The sequence below is a fragment of the Ursus arctos genome, unplaced genomic scaffold (assembly GCF_023065955.2).
Source record: "Ursus arctos isolate Adak ecotype North America unplaced genomic scaffold, UrsArc2.0 scaffold_12, whole genome shotgun sequence".
In the NCBI taxonomy this organism is placed as follows: Eukaryota; Metazoa; Chordata; class Mammalia; order Carnivora; family Ursidae; genus Ursus; species Ursus arctos.
Window position 1 is genome coordinate 22485266 of NW_026622786.1, and position 25965 is coordinate 22511230.

Genomic DNA, 25965 nt, shown 5'->3' on the forward strand with positions numbered 1-25965 from the left:
TAGGATAAACTCACTGCTTCATTTCCACACTTTCCCACTCAAGAAAAAAACCAAAAAAACAAAAAACCCAGGGGAGCCTGTTTGGCTCAGTCCATAGAGCATACACAACTCTTGATCTCGGGGTTGTGAATTCAAGCCCCATGTTGGGCATAGAGCTTACCCAGAAATAAATAAATAAATAAATAAATAAATAAATAAATAATCACTACCTTTAAGCAAGCAGTAAATCACTACTGTCTCTTAAAAAACAAAAACAAAAACAAAAAAAGCTCAAAGTCAAACCAAAAACTATCCTCAGTACACAGCTGCTATTTAAACTCGTAAATACCAAGGTGAAGTCATCCCACTGAGTGTAGCTAGTTTTTCAACAAATATAATTTGTCACCCACATCCACCTAACATTTCAGTAGCCTCCTAATCTGTGCCCCCCAACTGTCGCAGGACTAAAGAAAAATGTGTGATGTGCTGTTCCTCTCATCCTGATTCTGCATTGCCACAGCATACATTCTAGTGTTATTCATTTATCTGAAGCTATTCTGATTTGACAAGCAGGAGGAAAATTACAAAGAATGCATATTTATCCCCCCCCAAAACAGGTAACTTTAAAGAAAATAACTCTCATTTTAACTATGGTGCAATTATACATGAAAATAAATATATATTAAAAGGAACAGGTCATCTCTTTCATTAGTAACCCTTCACTGCAAATTTGAATTTCACTTCCTGGGACTCAAAGAAAATAATGCTTTAATTCATGAGGGAGGGAGAAAGGAAGGGAGGAAAAGGGCGGGGTGGGGGGGGGGGAAAGAGAGAGAGATTGAGAAAGAGAGAAAGGAAAAGAACGTTACTGCCACCTCTCGCTCACTTCTCTAGAAATGAGAAAATGCCCAGAAACCCTGGCACTCGCTTGCCAAAGGTTCACACAGACAGTCTGACTTTTGTTTTTACTTCCATGACCTTTGATGGGTCTGAGCGCAGTCAGACCAGCTTTGCATATATATTGACACTATGGAAACCACACAGATAAGCTTTGGGTTTGTGTGCTGTGCGTACTTTGGCACTTAACAATGATACACATATTTTCCTGTTAGAGTTCCCAAAGGCTTTGTTCTGATCTTGAGTTGCTTTTCTCTTTTATTCAGCTTTTGAATTTCTTCATAATTACTTCAAAAATGCATGTATTTTTAAACTGGTGTTTTCCCCCCCTCTCTCTTAACTATAGTTCCATTTTGTTTCGGAGTGCATTGTATGAATGCTTGCTTTAACAGAATTAGGAAGGGTTCTGTTCAAGCTGAGAAACACACACTCTCCCCCTGAGCTTCTAGAAAGATACAAATAAAGGAGTCTGAGTCTCTGGAGGAGGGTCACCTTCTCAGATACAGACATTCTCTATTTCTTTCTACCCAGGAGTTTCTGAGCTCTGGTTGACATCTCTGATTGTCTTTTAGAACTGGTCCCTCCTACCCTTCTGGCAAAATATCACTTGCTTCGGTTAGTTGACACCCCCTCATTGAGTGTATCATTGAGGACAAAGTCTGCACTCCTGGAACTTTACAGAGAGACATTTCAAGAATGACAATTTTTATTAATCTGATAGATACATTCTAATTTTTAAATTGTAGTTTGCTATGGACTGAATGTTTGTGTCCTCCAAATTTCATATGCTGAAGCCTAAATCCCCACTATCGGGGCATTTGGAAGGGGGGCCTTTGGGAGGTCATTCAGTCCTGGGGCTGGAGCCCTCATGAATGGGATTCATGTTCTTATGAGAACAGACAGGAGAAAGATGATTTTTCTCTTAGCCATGTGGGGATACAGCAAGAAGGCAGTTGTCTACGAGCCAGGAAGGGGGACCTCACCAGACACCAGATGTGCTGGCACCTTGATTTTTGGCATCCTCACCTCCAAGAACCGGGAGAAATAAATTTTTATTGTTTAAGCCATCCAGTCTATATTCTTTTTTTTTTTATTATTTAAGATTTTATTTATTTATTTGACAGAGATAGAGACAGCCAGCGAGAGAGGGAACACAAGGAGGGGGAGTGGGAGAGGAAGAAGCAGGCTCCCAGAGGAGGAGTCTGATGTGGGGCTCGATCCCAGGACCCTGAGATCAGGCCCTGAGCCGAAGGCAGACGCTCAACGACTGAGCCACGCAGGCGCTCCAGTCTATATTCTTTCTATTATAGCAGCCTGAACTGAGTAAGATATTGTTTAATATGTATAACAAAATTTACTCTTTTAACCATTTTCAAGTGTACCGTTCAGTGGCATTAAGTGCATCCATATTATTATGAAACCATCAGCGCTACCCATCTCCAGAACTTTTTCATCATCCCAAATTGAGATTCTGTGCCCATCATAAAATAACTCCCTATTATTCCTTTCTTCCATCCCTGGCAACCACCATACTACTACTTTCTGTCTCTATGAATGGGATTACTCCAGGTACCTCATATATAAGTGGAATCATACAACACTTGTCCTTCTGTACCTGGCTTATTTCACTTAGCATAATGTCCTCAAGGTTCTTCCATGTTGTACCATGTGTCAGAATTTCATTCCTTTCAAAAACTGAATAACATTTCATTATGTACATATGTAACATATATTGTATATATATCCCACGTTATATATATTCTAATACATATATTTACATACACATACATATTCACACACATGTACAGATATACATATCATTTTGTGAATGGACAATATCAATGGACATTAAGGGTATTTCCACATTTGGCTCTTGTGAATATTGCCACTATGAGCACGGGTGTACAAATATCTGTTCTAGTGCCTGCTTTCAATTCTTTTATATATAGAGCTAGAAGTGGAATTGCTATATCGTATGGTAATTCTATGTTTCATTTGTTGGAACTGCCATAATATTTCCCACAGTGGTTAGTTACATTCTAACTAATGGTGCACAAGGGGTCCAATTTCTCTACATTCTTGCCAACACTTGGTATTTTCTGTTTTGCTTTGCTTTGATAATAGCCATCCTAGTGGATGTGAAGTGGTATCTCATTGTCATATTCTGACTTTGAATAAAATAAAGGGTGTGGTCTAAATCTCCAGATGTTCTTACCAAAGATTTGAAGTCACCACTGACAATTTTATAGCAAGCAAAGAGTATTTTATAGGATTCTTAAGATGGTGCCATTTTACTGGAATGAATGAATAATTAAAGAACAATTAGCCAAATAGTTAAAGAACCAGGCAGGATAGATGACTATGGGAAATCGTCTTGAAGAGTTACTTTTGTAAGATGTGCAGGACTTCATGTCTAATTGGATTAGAAGAGGGAAGAACATAGAAACTCTTTCATGTTTCTGATATGGGCAATTGATAGATGGTAGTCCTATTTATCAAGATATGGAACACAGGGGTGAGAAGGACTGCTCTGGGGGAGGGAATTACAACAAAATATGCTGAGTGTCCAAGTAGACATGTTCAGTATGCTCATGAGTCTAGCAAATTGGAGAAAGCTGGGGGAGACTAAGAGATTTTGGGATTATCACTTTATGGTGATGCCATCAGCTTCGAGACTTCATTAATATGCAGGCTGAGAAGGGACAGCACAGGACAGATCAGTGGGATGCACGAGTAGCTGAGAGTGGGCAGAGGAAAAGTCAGAAGAGATGATTCTAGAGTGAGGAGAAATGAATGGTTCCATGGAAACCAGGCAAAAAAAAAAAAAAAGAAAAAAAAGATTTTAGCCCTAAGCGTCAAAGCTGCAGACAGATTAGATAAATAAATGATGAAAACTGCCTACTGGATTTGGCACCTAAGGGCCACAGAAAACATTCATAGAGCTGTTGCAGTGGAGTGGGGGGGGGGGGGGCAGGAGCCTATGGGGGTAGGAAGAAAGTGGAGAAAGCAAATAAAGCCCAGTCTTTCAAGAACCCTGGGAGTGAGTAGGAGAAATTCAGGGTGGCAGCTTAAGAAATGCACTTTTTTTTTTTTTTTCAAACTGAGAAAGACTTGAGCTTGTTTACAGGCTGAAGGGGAAGAGCTAAAGAAGAAAAGGAGGTTGAAGGGACAGGAAAGAAAAGAGACGGCTGATGGATCCAGGTCCTGAAGGAGGTGGGAGGGAATGAAAGCCCAAGCACGGGTGGCTGGATTAGGGGTTTGAAACCTCTCCTTTTGGAACAGGGAAAAGAGGCTAAGTTATAGCATATGCAGATATCTTTTTAGAAGTGGGGGGAAGGGCAGGAAGTTCAGAGTATTCATGCATGATATAGCCTTTATGAAATAGGAAGTAAAGTTATGTACTAAGAAAGGGTAATATTTTAGAAAGTCAATATGGTAGAATAGTGCAGTATATGTTGAATGAAGTAAGAATTAAAAGGAAGAAGGCAACTACCATAGCTGTCTAGGTATGAGGTTATATGGGACTTAAGCAGAGTGATAGCAATGAGGTTGGAAAAGTGAGATAGACAGCATGCTCTTTTCCCCTCATTTTCTTCTGAAAGTTAGAAGGATTACTTTTTTTCTGATGAACAAATCCCAGTAGACAAAGCCCATGCCAAGGGAAATGCTATATGACACCAACATTTAAAAACATCAGAGCTGGAACAAAGCATCCCTGGAGCGACAAGACTTTCTAAAGCCAAGTTGTTAGATTACAGAGATGAATACCAGTATTAACTTGCCCTACCTATTTCAATCTCGGGGCTGCTTATCTTAGCACCTTCCCTCCCTCTCCCTCTCCTCTCTCTGTCTCTCCTTTCTCCCCTTCCCCACATTCTTATGTCTGTACATATACACAGAGAGTAGAACAATTGATTTGGGAGGAACTAGGGTAAAGGCACAAAAAATCCCGACATAAATAAAATCCTATTGAAACCAACAATAAAGATCATGATTATGAATAACCCATTTTTTAAAATTGTGGTAAAATATACACAACATAAAATTTACCATCCTAAAAAATTTTAAGTGTACAATCCAGGGGCATTAAGTACATTCACATCATTGTGCAACCAATAACACTACCCATCTTCAGAACTCTTGCATCATTCCAAATTGAAATTCTCTTCCCATTAAACACTAATTCCCCTCTCCCCACTCCCCAGGGCCGCTGGTAACCACTATTCCACTTTCTGTTTCTATGAATTGAACTACTCTAGATACCTTTTATAAGCAAAATCATAAAATATTTGTCCTTTTTGTCTGGCTTATTTCACTTAGCATAATGTTTTCAAAGTTCGTCCATGTTGTACCACACATCAGGATTTCATTCCTTTTTAAGGCTGAATAATATTCCATTGTGTATGTATGTGTATATATATATATATGTATATACATATATGTATGCATATATATATATACACACACACATACATACGTACCACATTTTGTATATCCATTCATCCATCAAAGGACAATTAAGTTGGTTCCATTTTTTGGCTATTATGAACAATGCTGCTGTGAACATGTATGTACAAATATTTGTTCTAGTCCCTGCTTTCAATTCTTTTGGATATATATCTAGAATTGGAATTCTTGGATCATATGGTAATTCTATGTTTAATTTTTTGAGTCACCACCATACTATAACAGCAGTTACACCATTTTTTTCCCCCCACTGGCCATGCACAGGGTCCCAAGTTATTTACATCTTTGCCAACATTTTTTATTTTCTGTTTGTTTGTTTTTAATAATAGCCACTCTAATGGGTGTGAAATGGTATCTCATTATGGTTTTGAGTTGCATTTCCCTAATGATTAATGATGTTGAGTGCCTTTTCATGTGCTTATTGGCCATTTGTACATTTTCTCTGGGGAAATGTTTATTCAAATCTTTTGCCCATTTTAAAATCAGCTTGTTTGGCTTTTTTATTGGTAAGTTATAGGAGTTCTTTATATATTCTGGCTATTAATCCCTTACCAGATATAATTTGCAAATAGTTTCTCTCATTCTCTGGGTTGCCTTTTCACTCTCTTGATAGTGTCCTTTGATGCACAAAGTTATAAATAGTTCATTTTGACTCCAGTTAATACAAAGTGGTGTACTAAAAAGAGAAAATTTCCTTTGGAAGGGTTGTGAGAGATGGTACCTGACATGAAGTTCCAGACAGCTGGCCCTCTTGCCAGCTGCCTCACATTGAGTTCTTGCAAAAGCTCCCCTTGCAAGACCCTTTGGGGGCTGTTCTGCTGCCCTCAGGAATAAAAGCCTCTATGATCCAGAGTTGCTATGCACCAAATTTTGATGCCTTTTAAATACCTTGATGCCCGTAGCACTAGAAACGCTTTCCTATTTAAAATAAAAGTTAAATTTTAAAATAAAAATAAAATATAATAAGAAGTTCTCTGAAGTAAATTTGAAACAAAACCTTTAGTTACCATATATTTATTGAATACCTTATTTGCACCAAAAAGACACTGAACCTCTTTCTAAAAATTTCTACAAATATGGAACAATTTTTTCATTCATTCATTCATGCACTCAGTGAATATTTATTGAGCCTTTATTTTGCCAAGTCTTTCTTGTCATAAGCCACTGGCAGAAGATGGCAAAGAAACCACCCTAATGGGGGTGCCTGGGTGGCTCAGACATTAAGTGTCTGCCTTCGGCTCAGGGCGTGATCCTGGATCACTGGGATCGAGCCCCACATCAGGCTCCTCCGCTGGGAGCCTTCTTCTTCCTCTCCCACTCCCCCTGCCTGTGTTCTCTCTCTTGCTGGCTGTCTCTCTGTCAAATAAATAAATAAAATCTTTAAAAAAAAAAAAAAAACATCCTAATGATCTCCTTATTAGGACACAGTATTCTTCAGTCAACATGACCCAAATTATCTGCCCCAGACTACAGATGCCTCCAGACTCTGGCTTCCTGGGTTTTCTTGTTCTGGCAATAGCATATGATAGGCTGAAGAGAACAATGGCCAAGAATCAAAATAGCTTAGCTGGTTTCTATCATGGTAAGTCCTGTGGAGGAACTTTTGCTGTTCCTCCTGCTTTCCAAAAATACTGATACTTGACTAGCATTGAAAATCATGGAGGGGCCCCAGGGTGGCTCTGTCAGATAAGCATCTGCCTTCAACTCAGGTCGTGATCCCAGGGTCCTGAGATTGAGCCCCACATTGGGCTCCCTGCTTAGCTGGGAGCCTGCTTCTCCCTCTCCCTCTACCTGCCACTCCCGCTGTTTGTGCTCTCTCTCTCCCTCTGTCAAATGAATAAATAAAATCTTAAAAAAAAAAAAAAAAGAAAGAAAATCATAGAGGGAAAACTAGCCTATATTTTTCATCCTTGCAAATGTCTGACTTGACTACATGATATTTACAGATGTTTTATCCTGCAAGTGGACACCACACTGGGCAGGAACCATATTCCTTCTTGCCACCATATCAAAAAAGTTACAAAAATCTGGATTTCAGGCTTCTCTTGAAAAAGTAGAAGACCTGGGGGTGCCTGGGTGGCTTAGTTGGTTGAGTGTCTGCCTTTGGCTCAGGTCACGATCCTGGACTCCCAGGATTGAGTCCCACATCGGGCTCCCTGCTTGGCAGGGAGTCTGCTTCTCCTTCTGACCCTCCCTATTTTCGTGTGTGCTCTCTTTCTCTCAAATAAATAAAATCTTTTAAAAAATTAATTAAAAAGAAAAAGTAGAAGATCTGGCAACCCTCAGTCCATGTTCTCACCTGTCAAGAAATATATCTTTTTCTTTTTCTTTTTTGTTAACTGGATGACCATTTGTCCATTCATTCATGTTGAGTATCCACTCTAGAGAAGTCATCGTGCTAAGCATCAGGGATTATTAAACATTGTCACTGTAGAATTTGCTCCAGGGTTTTTGGGAATGGGATGAAGCAGAAACCAGATCTGGCTGACCCTCGTCAGGAAAACTAAACTGGCTTTAAGTTCAGCCTTCTTTAACAGAGTGACAAGCGTTTCAAACTGAAAGATTAGGCCCTACGTGGTTGAGCACTGGTCTTTAAGTTGGGGTACAAATATGAAGAGGAAGAAAGGAAGAGTGTTACAGGTCCTGTGAAATCCTCCCATTTGGGATAGGCTTCCCAGACAAGTGGATACAGATCCAGTTTCCAGAGAGAAAGGACTGGCAAGTAAAGATATTAGGCTCTAAACTAATAGGGATTGTTTTGGGTGGTGGTGGGGGCAACAGCGGTGGGCAGTACATTCACAGGTCGGTCTGAACTCACTGCTGGTTGCTCCATTGGTAAAGATTAAGCCTAGAAACTGAGCAGAGCTGAGCCTGCAAACTGAAGGCTCTCAGTTCTTACACCTGAGCAAGGTAAGAGAAAGGCATAACTGATTTAGTAGACTTGTTTATGAACTACTAGGTATCACAGAGAAGAGAGTTCCCCTTAACCTGCTGGAATCAGGAGGTTTTTCAAGGTGATATTTTAACCATTTTAACCTTCAAGGATTAAGCCAGAGTTTCACAGATTGAGAAGAGGATAAAGGAACAGGTATCCAACAAACACACATTAACCACCAACTGAGGACAACATGCTGGGTGTATAAAGATGAATAAACTAGGTACCTACTTTCAAGTAGCATAGTCTTGTGGGGAGAAAAATATACAGCAATCCTTAGAATAAATTAAAATTAGTGTAATAACATAAATATTAATATAAAGTAGGAAGGCAACAGAAAAGCAAGAGAAAAGAATTCTCCTAGTAGGAGTAAGAAGAGGTTCATACAGGAGGGGGGTTTAAGTTGGGTCCTGACAGATGTGGATGAATTCACCAGACAGACTGTGAGGGCGTTCCAAGCTGAAGATAGAGTGTGATGGAGCACTGGACCTTGAAAGTACATTTCAGAGAGTTGCAAACAATTCATCATTGCTGAAGCATAAGGTAAGAAGAAGGAAGCAATGAAGATAAAGTTGCCGAAGGATTAGGGCTGGAGGACATTGGCAGGTTGGAAGAATGCCAAGTAGTCTGCAGTGGCTGGAGTGTAAGGTGCACAGGATAGAATGACTTGCTGATGTTACAAAGATAGTATAGAACGGATTATTAAGGCCAATATATGTTATGGAGCTGTGGTTTTTAAACTTTTCAGAAACTATAGTCCCCTTTAAGTTTAGATTATTTCTGAGGACCCACTCCCAGAAACTAGGGAGGATCACAAATATCCTGAAGTCCATATATTGCTCTCCCAGGGTTCTCAGGTCTCAGGGAAGACCCCTTGCTTTAAAGAGGTGTTTCCAAACCTTCTCAGTAGAGGCCCAAATGAAAACCGGTAATATTTGAATAACATACTGGGGTCACCACAGAAGAAAGCGCTTGAGGTTAGAGATGATGAACTGGAGATCTGGCTATGCCCTTCCACCCAGGTATCTGAAGGCTATAGTGATCTTGTCACACCAGTAACCCATGTGGTGAGCAATGAACTACTCACTTTGGGTTTCCAAGTAGAATAAAATGATCAGTTCTGCATTTAAAAAGATACACTAGGGGTGCCTGGGTGGCTTAGTTGGTAGGGCGTCCAACTCTTGATTTGGGCTCAGGTTATGATCACAGAGTCCCGGGATCAGCCCCCTGCTGGGCTCCATACCTCCATGCTCAGCAGGGAGTCTGCTTGAGGATTTCTCTCCCTTTCCTTCTGCCCCTCCCCCCCATTTGAGTCCTCATACATGCTCTCTCTCTCTCAAATAAATAAATCTTTAAAAAATAAAAAGATAACTCTAGCAGCAAGGTAGAGAGTAGGCAGAAGGCAATTGGGTCAATTAGAAGTTTTCCTAGAAGAGCACAGGGAAATGGCTGCAAAGGCCCATCATGTACCATTGGTGGAGAGGAGTCTAGAGACTTTAAAAGACAAAAAAACCCAAAGATCTGGTGCCACTGATAGCTTCAGAATTTCCACACAGAAGGAGTGTGGGGTGTCCGTTGGGTTAGGAAAAAGGAGCAGGGGATTTGCAGAACCACCAAAGATGCTTAGGTACATTGCTTACTGCACAAGTCAAGTCTTACTGGTGTGTGTAAAATAATTTACCTGAAGCTCATGTTGTTTTAAAAAATCAAATGTAAGCATGATAAAAATCACTTAAGTCCTCTCTTAATATAGATGGTTCAGAAGATTTCAGCTTGATGAAAGGCAACTTGGTAAGCAATAACATTGTTTAAAATGTTACAAACTTATTAAGGAGTCTGTTAGATTTCCATTTTAGATATTTTATGTCTTATAAATCCTTCTAAAACACTGGCTGATGAATATAAGGGTTTTTTTTCTCCCTACATCATCATATTTTAGGTTTATCTGATCAAAAGGGTGGGGTTCACGATCCACAATAACCACAAAGCCACCTAAGACACAGCAGCATGGCATGTAAAAATCATTCAGGTGTGCAGTAGTGGGTATAAGTCTAGTAAATTATGTTCCGTGCTCTTGTACTTGATGCTGTAGATTTTAATAATCTAGTTAAAAATGTGGTTCAAAATGTGTCCACCAAGTTCTGCTCTTGCATTCTTATTTTTACTTGTCACCATGAAGGTAGTATAGGTGTGATTTTTTTTTTTTTCTAAATAAAACCGTTGAGGGGATTTCCTACTTCTTTTCTCCTTTACTCTTTTTTTTTTTTTTTTAAGATTTTATTTGTTTATTTGAGAGAGAGAAAAAGAGCACAAGCAGGGGGAACAGCAGAGGGAGAAGGAGAAGCGGACTCGCTGAACAAGGAGCCTGATGCGGGGCTCCATCCGGAGATCCTGGGATCATGACCCAAGCCGAAGGCAGAGGCTTAACCAACTGAGCTACCCAGGCATCCCTCTGCTTTACTCTTCAACACAAAAGTTTAGAGATTTTTTTTTTTCCACAAATGATTACACGGGTACTGTGAATTTTAAACCGATTTTCTTTTTCTACAGAAATCAAAATATCGTCACGTTTCCTTGAACTCTGGCTGTTGAGAACCCAGGGGACCCTCAGAAGAGCAGAGTACAGCTTGGGACGGGAAGGACTGATCACAGCGCTCCACAAGCCTGCACTGTGCTTACCTCCTATAGGCACCTGCTGGACGTCTTGCGCACAATTCATTTGAAAACTGCAAAACACATGCTGTAGTCAGGTGCGTGGAAGGTATGGCTGACCACGTCAACCGAAAGAATGGATATGAGCTAGTCTATATCTCACTAGGAGTGAAAAAAACAAGGCAGGAAAACAGAGTGGTTTCAGAGAGATTCCCACCCACCTTACTGCCGGAAGGAAACCCAGCCCTCAGAGACCCAGAGAGGAAAGGTGCGTTGGCTGGATTCTCCCGGGCAGAGTGCCCACGGGTACCTGCAGAGAGCGAATTTGCATAGATATACAGTGCAGGGCGTGCCGCACTTCCGCCTCTTATCAAAGCTACGGTGAGGCTGTGCTTCTCTGCCAAACTAATTGTGGCTGCTCTGCAGGTGACTCAAGAATCAGAGGAGAGAGGGGTCCCCACACAGAAGGAAGTATGACGCGGCTTCCCCAGCCAAGGCCAGTGTCAGAACAGTTACCATAATATTGCCCAGAATCGTGTCCTATCAAAAAAAAAAAAAAAAAAAAAAAAAAAAGGCCTGAAAAATCTATAGTCTTTAAAATCTAATATTGATCTAATTATCACTTGCACCCCTGGATTTTCCAAATTTGCCAATATAACACCATGGTTGGAAACACATTTTTGTTAAGGGATCTGAGCTCAGTCCTAAAATAATTTCACCTGGGCTTCAGGATAGGATTAACTTCCATCAGAAATTCTTGGTGTTGGTGATACAGTTAATTTTCTTAGAAGCAGTGAGATATTAGATCTATGTTCATAACCAGGTAATATATAACTAGTAATAGTACAAGCTGTCAATGTATCATAACCAAATCATCATTTCACTGCAGTGGAAACTCAAGTTCAGTTTTCCTCCTATTTTCTGGTCCTATTTCAGCATGACCAGAATGAAGGTCAGCCATCATAGCCAGTAATACAAATAAGGATCTGATTTTTGTTTTTAAGGAGAAATAAGAGGGGCACCTGGGTGGCTCAGTCTGTTAAATGTCTGACTCTTGATTTCAGCTCTGGTCATGATCTCAGGGCCATGGGATCAGGCTCTGTGCTCAGCAGAGAGTCTACTTGGGATTCTCTCTCTCCTCCCTCTCCCTCTGCCCCTCCCCCAATCTCTCTCTATCTCACAAATAATAAACAAACAAATCCTTAAAAGGAGAAATAAGATATAATTTCCTTAAGTGGTACATGTCTAAAATCTTCATATTGGAGATTTATGTACTAAAATATTTAAAGCTATATTATAAGTATAATTTTTTCATTATAAAAAGAGACCTAGAAATATAGTATGTGATATGTACAATTTGAGTTTTCTTCCTGACTAACCAAGAATTATCAATTATACTTTTCACCTAGAAAATCAGGATATTTTACTTTTTTAAAGAGTTTTTTATATTATTCTTAAGCAATCTCTATACCCAACATAGGGCTCGAACTTATGACCCTGAGATCAAGAGTCGCATGCTCTACTGGCTGAGTCAGCCAGGTGCCCCAAGATATTTTAATTTTGTTTTAATATGACAAATATGATTCAGAGTTAACCTTGATTAAAATCATCATGTGTTAAGTAACTCCACAGTATAAAATTGTGGAGAGAGTTAGGGGAAAAATGACCAAGAGGAAGTCTGAAATATTAGTGTAGACTGGATAACTCTGGTATTTAAGCTTTTTTTTTTCCCCCCCCCGAGAGTGAGGGAGAGAGCGCACGTGAGCCAAGTGCGTATAGGGAAGGGAGGAGCAGAAGGAGAGGGAAGACAGGGAATCTCAAGCACGCTCCCCATCCCGCGTGGAGCCCAACGCAGGGCTCGATCTCACAACCCTTAGGTCATGTCCTGAGCTGAAATCAAGAGTCAATGCTTAACCAGCTGAGCCACCCAGACGCACTTGATAGAAACTTTAAAAATTTGAATCACATGTGTTTTTTACCACTACATTTAGGAAATAAATTGTTCGGATTGAATGAATATTCTAGTTTACTGAGAATAAGAAAACTTTTTTGTTTTGACCTACGTTGTGGGAAACTTGATAAAATATATTAGTTTACTATCTTCCCTGAGGAGGAAAAATATGACAACCGTGAGTAAGTGACTCTGGATCTTAGAATGCTGAACCAGGGTTTTACTTTTCCCCTTTATTAATTCATTCATTTGACAAATACTTACCGAACATCCACTATATGCCAGGTACGATGCTGGGCAAAAGCTCTATTTGGTGGTCATTGTACATGCAATGGAAGAGGTATAGACAAAGAGTTCAACGTGTAGAGACTCCAAGTTATACCTTGGAAACTGTTAAAAATTCCTGTCAGCTTGTTTTTGGTAATATCGAGATTTTGCCTGAAAGATTGCAATGTCTTTTCGCTGCATACTCTTAAAATAAAATCTGCTTAAGTGAAATTTCTGGTTAATCACATTTTTACAGTAGTACAAGATAATTCTATAAAGCATTTACTACGATGTTATGGGAACCACTAATTGTTTACTTGTGTATGACTGGCAGGAACGCACTGGGTACCCAGTAGTCTTTTCTCGATGTCCACATGAAGAGGCTGTTTCCTGATAGAAAGGATAGGCCATGGATGTAGAAACAGTACAGCCTCAGAAGTCAGACAGACCTGACCATTCAACTCTGGGGTAAGCTCTTCACGTTAGCCTTAGTCCCCTTACTTGCAAAATGGAATAATACTGTCTAACCTAATGTTATTCTGAACATTTGAGAAGATAATTCATTCAACAGATATTCAGCAAGTGCTTTATCCTGAGCAATGGAGAATCATCACAAGGTCCTAAACAGAAGAAGCAAGATAATTAGATTTAAACTTTGGGAATATCACTCTGGCTGCAGTATGGGGAATGAAGGTGAGGCAAGATGGGAGGGAGGGTAACCAATTAGGAGCCTATTATTAGTCAGAAATGAGTGTAGCCTTCATTGAAGTAGAGGCAGTGAGGATGAAGAGAAGTTAATGGGTTTGAGCATTATTAAGAAATTAAAGGTACAGCATAGGGAATGTAGTCAAAGGTATTATAATAGTGCTGTGTGGTGACAGATGGGAGCTACCCTTGTGGTGAGCACAGCATAACATACAGAGTTGTCCAATCACCATGTTGTCCACTTGAAACTAATGTAACATCATGTGTCAACTATACTCAAATTAAAAAAAATTAAGAAAATAGCATCAAGAAGAGAAGGTGACATGCTGCATGTCATGGTAGGAGTGTAAGTCTAAAGGCACATCTAAGTGGATATCTTGGGTATCTTACTTGGATCTCTGAGTGGACGGAGGTGACATTAACTAGAAGAGAAAACATTAGAAAAGCAGCAGGTTGTGGGAAGAATGACAAATTCTGTCCTGGTTAGGTAAGGTCTTCTGAGGTGCCTTGGGGGGCCCAAGCAGTGACGGACAACATGAGTTTGGAAATACGGGTCTGGACATAATGCAGGGGAACGTGACAGAGAGTAGAAGCTCAGTCATCAATGACTATTACTGAACAGACCTCCTAGATGGTGGAACATATCTCTGCTTCCCCGAGTGGCCTGGAAACATCCACTTCTCAGGGACTATGAGCTACTCATCCTAGTGCAGCATAAGTAGTTCATCATTTGGAAATTTTCACAACTGCTTGCACTACCTGAATGCCCCATCTAGATTCTGTCTCAGCCTCTCAGTTTTCCAAATGCTGTTCAAAAAGAATGACTCTATTGTTTCATTTTCAGTGGACTATATGTTAGTTTTCCACTGTGATTTCTGAGAACTTCAAGCTTCTGGAACTGTTTTCAAGATGCGTTAGAGTACATACATACTCTCCCTCATTCTGGTTTCCCACACAGCCCTTGTGTGTACCATGTTGGAGCACATAGATAGACGTCATAACTGGGGAACAACATTCACCCCGGAGTGGAGAAAACACAAGGAGCCCTAAGAGAGAAGACCAATGTGCATTCCAGACCAATGTGCGCGATGGGGCAGCGAGGGGACAGTGCTATGATATGACCCTGGGGAGGCAGGCAGGAGTCCGATCACACTTGGAACATGCAAAAGTCCAGAGGTGAGAACGTCACTTGTTCAGGGAACTGAAGTTTCGGTAATTCGGAGAACAAAGAGGTGAAACTGCAGAAGCATTTGTGGGAAGAGGTTCAGATCACGCAGGGCCTTATGAACCACATGAGGAAGTGCGGACTTCATCCTGACAGCAGTGGGAAATTATTGAAGTTTTACAGGAGGGAGATTTGCAGTTTAGAAAGACCACTGGGTTCTCATGAGGAGGATGACTGGATGGGCGGTGGCAGCCCAGAGGCTGTTACAAAATGCCAGGGGGCATAGAAAGGTGGCCGAATACATGCCAGGGAACCAGGGGAAAAATGAAGCACATACATTCAAGAACTACTGGAGAAGAATAATTTGCAGACTGGTGAATATCTGAATGTGGGGAGTCAAGGAAGGCAGAAAGCATAGTGACTGTCACCCAAGTTTCCGGTCTGGGCAACCCATGGCGGCATCATTCTACTCTGTCCCTCTTTCTTCTACAGACAGAGCTGTCTGCGGGCGGAGGCCATTGCTCTCTTTTCCTCCAGGGTGACTGTAAAAATACTTATGTTTCCAGTCAGTGGATATTAAGTTGATACTGAAGAAAATGCCCACCTGCGGCAGCTGCTTCTCATGGAAGAAGATCTGCCCTAAGGAGTCAGTGACAAGCGGAGGTCTAGAAGGGAGGTTAGCAACAACCCGTCCGCTCTGCAGGGACACCATTCAGGACCTCCTCCATACTGATGTTCCCGGGTGGTCTCATTTTGAAGGAAATAGCACCAAGGGGGCCAAACCTGGTTCCTTAAGAATTTAAGTTCCCTACTCCTTCTGCCAAAGTTTAACAGATGGAGTCACAATTTCTTTAAAGTGATCATAAAGCATATTCCTTTTATCATACAACTGTAAAATTCTACAAATCGGGTTACCATGTAGCAATACCTGTACTCACCAATTCTAAGATTTGATTTATTGACACTCTAAGCATTTCTAATTCTTCATACACTGACCACTAGCAGGAACCACAACTTTCTGTTTAACAAGTCTTTTAAAAACTACTGTGGCTTACCACAGCCCCTTGAAGAGGTGCTTTTTTTTTTTCACTCTAATATTATTATACTAAAGCTTATCATCTGATATACTCAGAACATACCAGAACTTTTAGTGTAAAATACTTTTAAATTCAGTTACCCCGAAGCTCTTGCTTTTAGTTTGATAGTAATTCTGCTTCAGACAGGATGTACTTCATTTGGGGAGGGGGGGGGGAAAGATCATAAAGGAACTTCCAAGAGTTTATTTCTCTGAAACCATTTTAAGAAGTAATAAAGATTCACTGCTTTTTTCCTGAGAACTGAGAATAGTTTTTAGTAAATGCCGTAAAGAAAATGTGCATAATTTTATGAAAACACAGTATTTTAGGCTATATTAGTTAATAACTGAAGGTATTTGAACATTTTTAGTGAGGAAGAAAAATACCTAGGGGAATTTTAGGTGAACCAAGAAATCGAAACAAGTTGATTAAATTAGGTTGCAGATTTTCCTTTCTTCCTTTTTAAAAATGTTTATGTACAGTGTTAAGTATCTGATAGATGCCTAACCAATACATTTTTTTGACTAAAGGTCCTGCGTTTTTCAGTCTTAGGAGGTAGCATATTTCTGTTTAATTTTTGCGTTGCAACTGGAATTTACAGGTCTTACATTTGTTTATAAACACAACCAGGGCCCTCCTTTAGTCAATCAACACCATCATCAAGAGTCCTCCTTGCACAAAAGCATTTTAAGGAACACAAAATAAATGCTATTTATTTGTTTATTTATTTATTTATTTTTATTTATTTATTTGAGAGAAAGAGCATGAGTAAGGGGAGGACCAGGGGAGGGACAGAGGGGGAGGGGGAGGGAGAACAAGACTCTGCTGAGCAGGGAGCCTGACAAGGGACTCCATCCCAGGACCCTGGGATCATGACCTGAGCTGAAGGCAGACGCTTAACTGACTGAGCCACCCTGGAGCCTGCCTTTTTTTTTTTTTCATTCTGGGACTACAAAGCAAAAAAACCTCGAAGCACTTTATTTCCACTGAGAGCAAATACGTCACTTTAGAATCTTTTTACTTTTTTTTTTTTTTTTAAAGATTTTATTTATTTATTTAACAGAAACAGCCAGTGAGAGAGGGAACACAAGCAGGGGGAGTGGGAGAGGAAGAAGCAGGCTCCTAGCAGAGGAGCCTGATGTGGGGCTCGATCCCATAACGCCGGGATCAGACGCTTAACCGCTGTGCCACCCAGGTGCCCCAGAATCTTTTTACTTTTTAATCACTGCTGAGTTACACTGGAATAGAAAATTTGACTTTGCTGAATGTAATACGTAGTTATCCCAAATTTTAAATATCAAAAATTAAAGGTCTTTTCTTATTTGGAAAGGAAACCCTTCTAAGTGTTCTAACTAGGAGTAGATTTAAATATATTACATAATTTATATTTCCCATATCACTTGGCATTGCTTCCAAAGGATCTGACATCAGAAAATAAGTATTTTATCACAAAGAAATAACTGATAGGGGGCGCCTTGGTGGCTCAGTTGGTTAAGCGTCTGCCTTTGATCAGGTCATCATGAGCAGGGTGCCTGCTTCTCTCTCTCCCTCTGCCACTCCCCCAGCTTGTGTTTTCTGCCTCTCTCTCAAATAAATAAATAAAAACTTTTAAAAAAAGAAATAGCTGATAGTTGAGATGATTTCCCCTAGTTTGGTCTTCATCATGAGAGTATATGTTAAAGTGCCTTACATTAATTTTCACCCTTTTTAATAGAGTGTTTTCTCTATAACCTTTGATTTCTCTAATACATAGCAGAGCCTAAATACCTATCCACCAGTTAGGAGCTCTGTATATGGGATTCCGAGCACTGAAAAGGAGGTTTAACTAGGTGATCTTCCCTAACATTCCACAATAACAAGGAGAATGATGATAAAGTTGTCACGTTACCTGATGTACTCTCCTGACATTGCTCTGAAGTTGAGGAGTAAGTACACTTATTCTCATCTTACAGCTGGAGAAAAGAGCTGTAACTTTCTGTAAATCATACTATTCTCTGTAGATCTGGAATCGAAACCTCAGTCTTCTGACTGTCTTTCCTTACAGAATAACCAAAGTTGTTTATAAACAACTTGTCTTTCTGTTTTTCTGAACCTTTTTAGATGACCTCTCGCTTTCTAAACTCTGCAAATTCTTTTTCTCAGGAGCGGTGCCAGTTCTCTCATATGCTGACAGAGGTACGAAGTTGAGCTAATCGCGGGGCTTTAGGTGAATCGTCAAAGCAAGCCAGTGGGAACATGTAAAAAATAAATTTTAAACTTCAACTTAAAATCTGCATGGATAACCATTCAAGTAAATGATTGGCCACATTTATTAGCGATCACTGGCTTAAATCCTCATGACAGTTAACACCGTATATTCTTTTGATAAAACAACATTACATTTTGGAGTTCTTTACCACAAATTTGAAATTGAAACATGTGGGGCTCCAAGGTGGCTCAGTCAGTTAAGCGTCTGCCTTTGGCTCAGGTCATGATCTCATTCCTGGGATTGAGCCCTGTGTCGGGCTCCCTGCTCAGTGGGGAGTCTGCTTCTCCCTCTGCCTCTCCCCCTGCTCATGCTCTCTCTCTCTTCCGCAAATAAATAAAATCTTAAAAAAAAAAAAAAGGAATAGAAACATGTAAAAATGGGATTTCCAGGATCAAATGAGCTATAGGGGCACCAAAACACATTGCGGGATGCTGGTTAAATGTAGTTTTGGCATAATTTTACAAATATAAACTATTTGAGAAACTGGAAGTTCTTTATGCATTATCTTCCAAAACTTAAACATTATAATAACAGAATAGCAGTGTTATTCTCTTACAGAGAGAATTTTGTTTGTTAGGAGTTAGTTGTTTTACTATCCCTGGAGATATATCTGGAAAGAGTCAAGTTCACAGTAAGAGCTCAATAAGTATAAGTTGAATGAATAAATACACGAGTCTCAAGTTCTAGAGAGAAGTCTGAAATTCAGAAATAGATTGAGGGCCACAGCTGACAATGAGGGAGCTGCATTTATGTCAGATGGAAGAAAGACGAGTGTGTAGAAGAGAAGTTCTCATGAATGCACACAGATAAGAAATATGAAGTTGGATAAGAGATAAAATTATTTTGATGATATCATGTCATCTATAATTGGAGTTCAATAAGGTAAGCAGTACCAAAGAAATATATAAAAGTCAATAACTGTTAGACACAGAAAATAATCTGGAAAATGTAAAGGAAATTGTGTCATAGATAATACATAATATAATGAATGGGAATAAATTTCACAAAAATATATAGAACTTACATGAAAAAATTATAAATATCCACTCTGAGACATAAAAAAAAGATTTGAATAATGGAGAGCTAATCCCAAATTAGATGATAAACTTGACAGTCAAGATTCCAACTGCCCACTACGTACCTATTAGAATGGCCCAAATCCAAAATACTGCCAACACCAGATGCTGACAAAGATGTGGCACAACAAAAGTTCTCAGTCACTGCTGGTGTGAATAGGAAAAGGTACGATGATTTTGGAAAAGAGTGTTTTGTAGTTTCTCACAAAATGAAACATATTCTTATCATACGATCCAGCAACTGTACTCCTTGGTATTTATCCAAAGGAACTGAAAACTTATGTCCACACAGGGGTACCAGGCTGGCTTAGTTGGTAGAACATGTGACTCTTGATCTCAGGGTCATGAGTTTGAGACCCACATCGAGAATGGAGATTACTTAAAAATAAAAACATGTCCACACAAAAGCCCAGACATAGGTATTTATGGTAGCCTTATTCATAATTGTTAAAACTTAGAAAAACCAAGATATCTTTTAGTAGGTGAATGGATAAATAAACTGGTATATCTTAGATAATGGAATATTATTCAGTGCCAAAAGGAAATGATCTATCAAGCCATAAAAAGACATGGAAGAACCTTAAATGCATATTACTCAGTCAAAGAAGCCAATCTGAAAAGGCTACATACTGTGTGATTCCAACTATATGACATTCTGGAAAAGGCAAAACTATACAGACAGTAAAAAGTTCAGTGGTCATCAGGGGTTGGGGGACAAGGAAGGATGACTAGGCAGAGCACAGAGGATTTTTTGGGCAGTGAAAGTATTCTGCATGATACTGCAATGATAGATACATGCTATTACACATTTATCAAAAGGCAAATGTATAATACCAAGAGTGGACAACATACATTCCAATGTACGATACTAAGAGCAAACCCTAATGTGAACTATGCACTTAGGTGATCATGATGCCTCAGTGATGGTTCATTCATCATAACAAATGCACCACTCTGGTACTAGATGATGGGAAGGTTGTGAGTGTGTGTGTGTGTGTGTGTGTGTGTGTGTGTGTGTGTTGAGGGAGGTCATGAGTACATGGAACTCTGTACTTTCCACTCATTTTCGCTGTGAGCCTAAAGGTGCTCTAAAAAAAAAATAAGTCTATTAAAAGAATTGTAACAGCTTTAACAAAAAACTTGAGTGAAGATTATAACATTTATATTGTATAATAAAAGTACAAAAATTTCCAGGAAAATTCTGCAACGGAAGAATTTTGGGGAGTGAAGAATTGAGCAGAGAACTGGTCCCGCAAAAAATCAAAGCATAATGTAAAGCTATGTTACATACAGCAGTATGGTGCTGGTATAGGAAGAGGAAGCTGGAACTCTGGGTCAGAACAGAAAGTCCAGAAAAGGACTCAAATTAATATAAGAATACCAAACATGATGAAAAAGGCATTTGAAATCAGTGACTCAAAACCAATTTATCATTTAGATACTGTGGTGACTGATGGCCAGTTGGAAAAAAAAACTGAAGCTGATGCCTACCTAATTTTTTAAACCAACTATAAATGGATCAAAAAAAATTATACATTATTGTAAAAAACATGTAACATAAAATTTACCATTTTAAAGTATATAATTCATAATGTATAACCATCTAGTTCCAGAACATTTTTATCACCCAAAAAGGAAACTCTGTACCCATTAAGCAGTCATTCCCCTCCCTCCAGCCCCTGACAATCACTAATCTGCTTTCTGAGCCTATGGATTTGCCTGTTCTGTACATTTCTTTGGGGGTGTGTGTGTTATCTTTTCATCTTTTTAAAAATTTAAAATCAATTACTTAACATATAATGTATTATTAGTTTCAAAGGTAGAGTTCAGTGATACATCAGACTTATATAATACCCAGTACTCATTGCATCATGTGTCCTCCTTAATGTCCATCATCCAGTTACCCCATCCCCCCACCTCCCTCGCCTCCAGCAACCCTTGGTTTGTTTCCTATAGTTACGAGCCTCTTATGGTTTGTCTCCATCTCTGATTTCATCTTGTTTTATTTTTTCCTCTCTTCCCCTATGATCCTCTGTTTCATTTCTTAAATTCCACATGAGTAAGATCATATGACAACTGTCTTTCTATGATTGACTTACTTCACTCAGCATAATACCCTCCAGTTCCATCAACATAGATATACATGGTAAGATTCCATCCTTTTGATGGCTGAGTAATATTCCATTGAATATATATATATATATATATATATATATATATATATATATATATATATATATATATATATACCACATCTTCTTTACCCATTCATCTGTCAATAGACGTCTTGGCTCTTTCCATAGTTTGGCTATTGTGGACATTGCTGCTATAAACATTGGGGTGCAGATGTCCCTTTGGATCACTATATTTGTGTCTTTGGGGTAAATACCCAGTAGTGCAATTGCTGGGTCATAGGGTAGTTCTATTTTCAACTTTTTGAGGAACCTCCATACTGGTTTCCAGAGTGGCTGCACCAGCTTGTATTCCCACCAACAGTGTAGGAGGGTTCCCCTTTCTCTGCATCCCTGCCAACATCTGTGTTCTTGCCTTGCTAATTTTAGCCATTCTGACAGGTGTGAGGTGGTATCTCATTGTGGTTTTGATTTATATTTCCTTGATGCTGAGTGATGTTGAGCACTTCTTCGGGTGTCTGTTGGCCATCTGGATGTCTTCTTTGCAGAAATGTCTGTTCATGTCTTCTCCCCATGTCTTGATCGGATTATTTGTTCTTTGGGTATTGAGTTTGATAAGTTCTTTATAGATTTGGATACTAGCCCTTTATCTGATATGTCATTTGCAAATATCTTCTCCCATTCTGTCAGTTGTCTTTTGGTTTTGCTGACTGTTTCCTTTTGCTGTGCAAAAGCTTTATATCTTGATAAAGTCCCAATAGTTCATTTTTGCCTTTCTTTCCCTTGCCTTTGGAGACATGTCTCCAAGAAGTTGCTGTGGGCAAGGTCGAAGAGGTTGCTGCCTGTGTTCTCCTCTTGGGTTTTGATGGATTCGTGTCTCACATTTAGGTCTTTCATTCATTTTGACTCTATTTTTGTGTATGGTGTGAGGAAATGGTCGTTTCATTCCCCTGCATGTGGCTGTCCAATTTTCCCAAAACCATTTTTTGAAGAGTCTGTCTTTTTTCCATTGGATGTCCTTTCCTGCTTTGTTGAAGATTAGTTACCATAGAGTTGAGAGTCCATTTCTGGGTTCTCTGTTCTGTTCCATTGATCTACATGTCTGTTTTTGTGCCAGTACCATACTATCGTGATAATTACAGCTTTGTAATAGAGCTTGAAGTCTGGGATTGTGATGCCACCAGCTTTGGTTTTCTTTTTCAACGTCCTTTTGGCTATTCAGGGTCTTTCCTGGTTTTATACAAATTTTAGGATTATTTGTTCCAGCTCTGTGAAAAAAGTTGATGGTATTTTGATAAGGGTTGCATTGAATGTATACATTGTTCTAGATAGCATAGACATTTTAACAATATTTGTTTTTCCCATCCATGAGCATGGAACATTTTTCCATTACTGTGTCTTCCTCAATTTCTTTCATGAGTGTTCTATAGTTTTCTGAGTACAGCTCGTTTGCCTCTTTAGTTAGGTTTATTCCTAGGTATCTTATGGTTTGGGTGTAATTGTAAATGGGATCAACTCTTTAATTTGTCTTTCTTCTGTCTCATTGTTAGTGTATAGAAATGCAACTGATTTCTGTGTATTGATTTTACATCCTGCCATTTTGCTAAATTCCTGTATGAGTTCTAGAGATTTTGGGGGGGGGGGGTCTTTTAGGTTTTCCACATAGAGTATCATGTCATCTGAGAAGAGTGAGAGTTTGACTTCTTTGCTGATTCAAATGCCTTTTATTTCTTTTCATTGTCTGATTGCTAAGGCTAGGACTTCTAGTACTATATTGAACAGTAGTGGTAAGAGTGGACATCCCTGCCATGTTTCTGACCTTAGGGAAAAAGCTCTCAGTTTTTCCCCATTGAGAATTACACTTGCAGTGGGCTTTTCTATATGGCTTTTATGATATTGAGGTATGTTCCCTCTCTCCCTACACTATGAAGAGTTGTAATCAAGAAAGGATGTTGTACTTTGTGAAATGCTTTTTCTGCATCAGTTGAGAGGATCATATTGTTCTTGTCCTTTCTTTTATTAATGAATTGATAAAAGATAATTTTAAAAAGATAGTAAAACTTAATGTATCAGTGTATCACATTGATTGATTTGCAGATGTTGAACCACGCTTGCAGCTCAGGAATAAATCCCACTTGGTCGTGGTGAATAATCTTTTCAATGTACTTTTGGATCTTATTGGCTAGGATCTTGTGAGAATTTTTGCAACCATGTTCATCAGGGATATTAGTCTGTAATTCTCCTTTTTGGTGGGGTCTTTGTCTGGTTTTGGGATCAAGGTAATGCTGGTCTCATAGAAAGAATTTGGAAGTTTTCCTTCCATTACTATTTTTTGAAACAGCTTCAGAAGAATAGGTATTAATTCTTCTTTAAATGTTTGGTAGAATTCCCCTGGGAAGCCATCCAGCCCTGGACTCTTGTTTTTTGGGAGATTTTTTTATTACTGCTTCAATTTCCTTACTGGTTATGGGTCTGTTCAGGTTTTCTGCTTCTTCCTGTTTCAGTTTTGGTAGTTTATACCTCTCTAGGAATGCATTCATTTCTTCCAGATTGCCTAATTTTTGGCATATAGTTCCTCGCAATACGTTCTTAAAATTGTTTGTATTTCTTCAGTATTAGTTATGATCTCTCCTCTTTCATTTATTATTTTATTTATTTGGGTCCTCTTTTTTTTTGATAAGTCTGGCCAGGGGTTTATCAATCTTATTAATTCTTTCAAAGAACAAGCTCCTAGTTTCATTGATCTGTTCGACTGTTCTTTTGGTTTCTATTTCATTGATTTCTGCTCTAATCTTTATTAACGCTCTTCTTCTTCTGGGTTTAGGCTTTATTTGCTGTTATTTCTCCAGCTCCTTTATTATTTTTTTTAAAGATTTTTTTTTTTTAATTTATTTATTTGACAGAGATAGACAGCCAGCGAGAGAGGGAACACAAGCAGGGGGAGTGGGAGAGGAAGAAGCAGGCTCCCAGCGGAGGAGCCCAATGTGGGACTCGATCCCAGAATGCCGGGATCACACCCTGAGCCGAAGGCAGACACCTAATGACTGCACTACCCAGGCACCCCACTTCAGCTCCTTTAGGTGTAAAGTTAGGTTGTCAATTTGAGATCTTTCTTATTTCTTGAGAAAGTCTTGTACTGCTATATACTTTTCTCTTAGGACTGTTTCAGCTGCATCCTAAAGATTTTGAACAGCTGTGTTTTCATTTTCATTTGTTTCCATGATTTTTAAAAATTCTTCTTTAATTTCTTTAATTTCCTGGTCAACCCATTCATTCTTTAGTAGGATGCTCTTTAGCCTCCATGTATTTGAGTTCTTTCCAAATTTCCTCTTGTGATTGAGTTCAACTTCCAAAGCATTGTGGTCTGAATATATTCAGGGAATGATCCTATTCTTTTGATATCAGTTGAGACCTGATTTGTGACCCAGTATGTGATTTATTCTGGAGAATGTTCCATGTGGACTAGAGAAGAATGTATATTCTGTTGCTGTAGGATGGAATGTTCTGAATATATCTGTGAAGTCCATCTGGTCCAGTGTGTCATTCAAAGCCCTTATTTCCTTGTTGATCTTCTGCTTAGATGATCTGTCCATTGCAGCGAGGGGGTGTTAAAGTCCCTTACTATTATTGCATATTATTAATGTGTTTCTTTAATTTTGTTATTAATTAGCTTATAAAATTGGTTGCTCCCATGTGAGGGGCAGAAATATTTACAACTGTCAGATCTTCTTGTTGGATAGACCATTTAGTTATGATACAGAGACCTTCCTCTTCTTTTACTACAGTCTTTGGTTTAAAATCTCTCTGAGGATTGCTACCCCAGCTTTCTTTTGATGTCCATTAGCATGATAAATTATTTTCCACCCCCTCACTTTAAATCTGGATGTGTCTTTGGGTCTAAAATGAGTCTCTTTTAGGGGTGCCTGGGTGGCACAGCGGGTAAGCGTCTGCCTTTGGCTCAGGGCGTGATCCCGATGTTATGGGATCGAGCCCCCCATCAGGCTCCTCTGCTAGGAGCCTGCTTCTTCCTCTCCCACTCCCCCTGCTTGTGTTCCCTCTCTCGCTGGCTGTCTCTATCTCTATCAAATAAATAAATAAAATCTTTAAAAAATAAAAAATAAATAAAATGAGTCTCTTTTAGACAGCATATTGATGGGTCTTGCTTTTTTATTCAATATGATACCCTGTGTCTTTTGATTGGGGCATTTAGTCCATTTACATTCAGAGTAACTATTGAAAGATATGAATTTAATGCCATTGTATTACCTGTAAAGTCACTGTTTCTGTATATTGTCTCTGTTCCTTTCTGGTCTATGTTACTTTTGGGCTCTCTTCACTTAAAGGATCCCCTTTAATATTTCTTGTAGGGCTGGTTTGGTGATCACAAATTCTTTTAGTTTCTGTTTGTCCTGGAA

At 39.2% G+C, this 25965-nt stretch overlaps 1 long non-coding RNA gene across 7 annotated transcripts in view; it reads right to left on the minus strand.

The window, feature by feature from the left end:
* LOC113254340 (uncharacterized) overlaps positions 1-25965 on the minus strand; it is a 173278-nt gene that overhangs the window by 60526 nt on the left and 86787 nt on the right. Inside the window, exon 3 of one of the 7 annotated variants that reach the window (XR_008958760.1) lies at positions 19484-19565. The exons of the other annotated variants lie outside the window; for them this stretch is intronic. This is a non-coding gene — a long non-coding RNA (uncharacterized LOC113254340). The remainder of the gene's footprint in view (positions 1-19483; positions 19566-25965) is intronic. 7 annotated transcript variants of the gene reach the window in all.